Source organism: Lepus europaeus, unplaced genomic scaffold, assembly GCF_033115175.1.
Source record: "Lepus europaeus isolate LE1 unplaced genomic scaffold, mLepTim1.pri SCAFFOLD_175, whole genome shotgun sequence".
Lineage (NCBI taxonomy): Eukaryota > Metazoa > Chordata > Mammalia > Lagomorpha > Leporidae > Lepus > Lepus europaeus.
The window spans coordinates 7070-14138 of NW_026909072.1; positions in this window are offsets into that span (position 1 = coordinate 7070).

Here is a 7069-nt window from a genome sequence, read left to right on the forward strand (position 1 = left end):
AACAAGTGTTTGCCAGCACAAAACAAAGTGTTCTCTGCTAAAATTCATTCAACACCACGAAGTCCATTGAGAAGATCCAGAATATACAAACACGGAGACTGTAGCAAGATCTGAGATTGAGTTGGCCACAACAAAAGAACATATTTCTGGTTTGATCTAGTCATATCCGGACAAATGGTTGGGGAATTCGTATTCAATGGACACAGCAAATCACAGTTCACCTGGTTTTGGAGATAATCTTAGTCATTTTCTTGGCCAATTGGATAAAATATCATGTATACAAACATCAAGATCATGTTTGCCATGGTTACTCTAGCTTTCTCACTAGACAACACGAATGTGCACAGGTTTTGTCTGCTTGTGGAACCAATTAGCATCTGCCAGCAGGAAACCATATGTGACATGCTACAATTCATTGCAAACAAACACAGAGGCAGTAGCAAGATCTGGGATTGAGTGAGCCACAACACAACTGGATACTACTGGTCTCATCCAATCAAATCTGGAGAAATTGTTTGGAACTCGTATGCAAAGGACCTAGACAATCACAGTCAAACTGCTGTTGGGGAAAAGCACAGTCTTTTTCCTGGGCAAGTGGATTCAATGTCGTGTTTACAAACGTAAGTATCATGTTTGCAGCATTTGCTCTAGCTTTTTCCCAAGAACACACGAATGGGAAGAGGAGTTTTCTCCATGTGAAAGCAATTAGCGTTTGCAAGCACAAAACAACATGTCCCCTGCTAAAATTCATCGTAAACCATAAAGTCCATTGATCATATCCAGAAAACACAAACAAACACAGAGGCTGTAGCAAGATTTGGCTTTGAGTGTGCCACAACTCAATCAGATACTTCTGGCTTCATCCAGTCATGACTGCACAAAATTGTGTGGAATTCGTATTCAAAGACCCAGAAAATCACAGTCAAATTTGTTTCAGAGACAAGCAAAATCTTTTTCTTAGGCAAGTACATTAAATGTCATCTATACAAACTGAAATATCATGTTTATTTGGTGCAATTGCTCTAGCTTTCTCCCTAGAAAACACAAATGTGAAGAGTTTGTGTCTCCTGTGGAACCAACAAGTGTTTGCCAGCACAAAACAAAGTGTTCTCTGCTAAAATTCATTCAACACCACGAAGTCCATTGAGAAGATCCAGAATATACAAACACGGAGACTGTAGCAAGATCTGAGATTGAGTTGGCCACAACACAAGAGCATATTTCTGGTTTGATCTAGTCATATCCGGACAAATGTTGGGGAATTCGTATTCAATGGACACAGCAAATCACAGTTCACCTGGTTTTGGAGATAATCTTAGTCATTTTCTTGGCCAATTGGATAAAATATCATGTATACAAACATCAAGATCATGTTTGCCATGGTTACTCTAGCTTTCTCACTAGACAACACGAATGTGCACAGGTTTTGTCTGCTTGTGGAACCAATTAGCATCTGCCAGCAGGAAACCATATGTGACGTGCTACAATTCATTGCAAACAAACACAGAGGCAGTAGCAAGATCTGGGATTGAGTGAGCCACAACACAACTGGATACTACTGGTCTCATCCAATCATATCTGGAGAAATTGTTTGGAACTCGTATGCAAAGGACCTAGACAATCACAGTCAAACTGCTGTTGGGGAAAAGCACAGTCTTTTTCCTGGGCAAGTGGATTTAATGTCGTGTTTACAAACATAAGTATCATGTTTGCAGCATTTGCTCTAGCTTTTTCCCAAGAACACACGAATGGGAAGAGGAGTTTTCTCCATGTGAAAGCAATTAGCGTTTGCAAGCACAAAACAACATGTCCCCTGCTAAAATTCATTGTAAACCATAAAGTCCATTGATCATATCCAGAAAACACAAACAAACACAGAGGCTGTAGCAAGATTTGGCTTTGAGTGTGCCACAACTCAATCAGATACTTCTGGCTTCATCCAGTCATGACTGCACAAAATTGTGTGGAATTCGTATGCAAAGACCCAGAAAATCACAGTCAAATTTGTTTCAGAGACAAGCAAAATCTTTTTCTTAGGCAAGTACATTAAATGTCATCTATACAAACTCAAATATCATGTTTATTTGGTGCAATTGCTCTAGCTTTCTCCCTAGAAAACACAAATGTGAAGAGTTTGTGTCTCCTGTGGAACCAACAAGTGTTTGCCAGCACAAAACAAAGTGTTCTCTGCTAAAATTCATTCAACACCACGAAGTCCATTGAGAAGATCCAGAATATACAAACACGGAGACTGTAGCAAGATCTGAGATTGAGTTGGCCACAACACAAGAGCATATTTCTGGTTTGATCTAGTCATATCCGGACAAATGTTGGGGAATTCGTATTCAATGGACTCAGGAATTCACAGTTCACCTGGTTTTGGAGATAATCTTAGTCATTTTCTTGGCCAATTGGATAAAATATCATGTATACAAACATCAAGATCATGTTTGCCATGGTTACTCTAGCTTTCTCACTAGACAACACGAATGTGCACAGGTTTTGTCTGCTTGTGGAACCAATTAGCATCTGCCAGCAGGAAACCATATGTGACATGCTACAATTCATTGCAAACAAACACAGAGGCAGTAGCAAGATCTGGGATTGAGTGAGCCACAACACAACTGGATACTACTGGTCTCATCCAATCATATCTGGAGAAATTGTTGTGGAACACGTATGCAAAGGACCTAGACAATCACAGTCAAACTGCTGTTGGGGAAAAGCACAGTCTTTTTCCTGGGCAAGTGGATTCAATGTCGTGTTTACAAACATAAATATCATGTTTGCAGCATTTGCTCTAGCTTTTTCCCAAGAACACACGAATGGGAAGAGGAGTTTTCTCCATGTGAAAGCAATTAGCGTTTGCAAGCACAAAACAACATGTCCCCTGCTAAAATTCATTCTAAACCATAAAGTCCATTGATCATATCCAGAAAACACAAACAAACACAGAGTCTGTCGCAAGATTTGGCTTTGAGTGTGCCACAACTCAATCAGATACTTCTGGCTTCATCCAGTCATGTCTGCACAAAATTGTGTGGAATTCGTTTGCAAATACCCAGAAAATCACAGTCAAATTGGTTTCAGAGACAAGCAAAATCTTTTTCTTAGGCAAGTACATTAAATGTCATCTATACAAACTCAAATATCATGTTTGTTTGGTGCAATTGCTCTAGCTTTCTCCCTAGAAAACACAAATGTGAAGAGTTTGTGTCTCCTGTGGAACCAACAAGTGTTTGCCAGCACAAAACAAAGTGTTCTCTGCTAAAATTCATTCAACACCACGAAGTCCATTGAGAAGATCCAGAATATACACACACGGAGACTGTAGCAAGATCTGAGATTGAGTTGGCCACAACACAAGAACATATTTCTGGTTTGATCTAGTCATATCCGGACAAATGGTTGGGGAATTCGTATTCAATGGACACAGCAAATAACAGTTCACCTGGTTTTGGAGATAATCTTAGTCATTTTCTTGGCCAATTGGATAAAATATCATGTATACAAACATCAAGATCATGTTTGCCATGGTTACTCTAGCTTTCTCACTAGACAACACGAATGTGCACAGGTTTTGTCTGCTTGTGGAACCAATTAGCATCTGCCAGCAGGAAACCATATGTGACATGCTACAATTCATTGCAAACAAACACAGAGGCAGTAGCAAGATCTGGGATTGAGTGAGCCACAACACAACTGGATACTACTGGTCTCATCCAATCATATCTGGAGAAATTGTTGTGGAACTCGTATGCAAAGGACCTAGACAATCACAGTCAAACTGCTGTTGGGGAAAAGCACAGTCTTTTTCCTGGGCAAGTGGATTCAATGTCGTGTTTACAAACATAAATATCATGTTTGCAGCATTTGCTCTAGCTTTTTCCCAAGAACACACGAATGGGAAGAGGAGTTTTCTCCATGTGAAAGCAATTAGCCTTTGCAAGCACAAAACAACATGTCCCCTGCTAAAATTCATTGTAAACCATAAAGTCCATTGATCATATCCAGAAAACACAAACAAACACAGAGGCTGTAGCAAGATTTGGCTTTGAGTGTGCCACAACTCAATCAGATACTTCTGGCTTCATCCAGTCATGTCTGCACAAAATTGTGTGGAATTCGTTTGCAAAGGACCCAGAAAATCACAGTCAAATTGGTTTCAGAGACAAGCAAAATCTTTTTCTTAGGCAAGTACATTAAATGTCATCTATACAAACTCAAATATCATGTTTGTTTGGTGCAATTGCTCTAGCTTTCTCCCTAGAAAACACAAATGTGAAGAGTTTGTGTCTCCTGTGGAATCAACAAGTGTTTGCCAGCAGAAAACAAAGTGTTCTCTGCTAAAATTCATTCAACACCACGAAGTCCATTGAGAAGATCCAGAATATACAAACACGGAGACTGTAGCAAGATCTGAGATTGAGTTGGCCACAACACAAGAGCATATTTCTGGTTTGATCTAGTCATATCCGGACAAATGGTTGGGGAATTTGTATTCAATGGACACAGCAAATCACAGTTCACCTGGTTTTGGAGATAATCTTAGTCATTTTCTTGGCCAATTGGATAAAATATCATGTATACAAACATCAAGATCATGTTTGCCATGGTTACTCTAGCTTTCTCACTAGACAACACGAATGTGCACAGGTTTTGTCTGCTTGTGGAACCAATTAGCATCTGCCAGCAGGAAACCATATGTGACATGCTACAATTCATTGCAAACAAACACAGAGGCAGTAGCAAGATCTGGGATTGAGTGAGCCACAACACAACTGGATACTACTGGTCTCATCCAATCATATCTGGAGAAATTGTTGTAGAACTCGTATGCAAAGGACCTAGACAATCACAGTCAAACTGCTGTTGGGGAAAAGCACAGGCTTTTCCCTGGGCAAGTGGATTCAATGTCGTGTTTACAAACATAAATATCATGTTTGCAGCATTTGCTCTAGCTTTTTCCCAAGAACACACGAATGGGAAGAGGAGTTTTCTCCATGTGAAAGCAATTAGCCTTTGCAAGCACAAAACAACATGTCCCCTGCTAAAATTCATTGTAAACCATAAAGTCCATTGATCATATCCAGAAAACACAAACAAACACAGAGTCTGTCGCAAGATTTGGCTTTGAGTGTGCCACAACTCAATCAGATACTTCTGGCTTCATCCAGTCATGTCTGCACAAAATTGTGTGGAATTCGTTTGCAAAGACCCAGAAAATCACAGTCAAATTGGTTTCAGAGACAAGCAAAATCTTTTTCTTAGGCAAGTACATTAAATGTCATCTATACAAACTCAAATATCATGTTTGTTTGGTGCAATTGCTCTAGCTTTCTCCCTAGAAAACACAAATGTGAAGAGTTTGTGTCTCCTGTGGAACCAACAAGTGTTTGCCAGCACAAAACCAAGTGTTCTCTGCTAAAATTCATTCAACACCACGAAGTCCATTGAGAAGATCCAGAATATACAAACACGGAGCCTGTAGCAAGATCTGAGATTGAGTTGGCCACAACACAAGAGCATATTTCTGGTTTGATCTAGTCATATCCGGACAAATGGTTGGGGAAGTCGTATTCAATGGACACAGCAAATCACAGTTCACCTGGTTTTGGAGATAATCTTAGTCATTTTCTTGGCCAATTGGATAAAATATCATGTATACAAACATCAAGATCATGTTTGCCATGGTTACTCTAGCTTTCTCACTAGACAACACGAATGTGCACAGGTTTTGTCTGCTTGTGGAACCAATTAGCATCTGCCAGCAGGAAACCATATGTGACATGCTACAATTCATTGCAAACAAACACAGAGGCAGTAGCAAGATCTGGGATTGAGTGAGCCACAACACAACTGGATACTACTGGTCTCATCCAATCATATCTGGAGAAATTGTTGTGGAACTCGTAGGCAAAGCACCTAGACAATCACAGTCAAACTGCTGTTGGGGAAAAGCACAGGCTTTTTCCTGGGCAAGTGGATTCAATGTCGTGTTTACAAACATAAATATCATGTTTGCAGCATTTGCTCTAGCTTTTTCCCAAGAACACACGAATGGGAAGAGGAGTTTTCTCCATGTGAAAGCAATTAGCGTTTGCAAGCACAAAACAATATGTCCCCTGCTAAAATTCATTGTAAACCATAAAGTCCATTGATCATATCCAGAAAACACAAACAAACACAGAGGCTGTAGCAAGATTTGGCTTTGAGTGTGCCACAACTCAATCAGATACTTCTGGCTTCATCCAGTCATGTCTGCACAAAATTGTGTGGAATTCGTTTGAAAAGACCCAGAAAATCACAGTCAAATTGGTTTCAGAGACAAGCAAAATCTTTTTCTTAGGCAAGTACATTAAATGTCATCTATACAAACTCAAATATCATGTTTGTTTGGTGCAATTGCTCTAGCTTTCTCCCTAGAAAACACAAATGTGAAGAGTTTGTGTCTCCTGTGGAACCAACAAGTGTTTGCCAGCACAAAACAAAGTGTTCTCTGCTAAAATTCATTCAACACCACGAAGTCCATTGAGAAGATCCAGAATATACAAACACGGAGACTGTAGCAAGATCTGAGATTGAGTTGGCCACAACACAAGAGCATATTTCTGGTTTGATCTAGTCATATCCGGACAAATGTTGGGGAATTCGTATTCAATGGACACAGCAAATCACAGTTCACCTGGTTTTGGAGATAATCTTAGTCATTTTCTTGGCCAATTGGATAAACTATCATGTATACAAACATCAAGATCATGTTTGCCATGGTTACTCTAGCTTTCTCACTAGACAACACGAATGTGCACAGGTTTTGTCTGCTTGTGGAACCAATTAGCATCTGCCAGCAGGAAACCATATGTGACATGCTACAATTCATTGCAAACAAACACAGAGGCAGTAGCAAGATCTGGGATTTAGTGAGCCACAACACAACTGGATACTACTGGTCTCATCCAATCATATCTGGAGAAATTGTTGTGGAACTCGTATGCAAAGGACCTAGACAATCACAGTCAAACTGCTGTTGGGGAAAAGCACAGTCTTTTTCCTGGGCAAGTGGATTCAA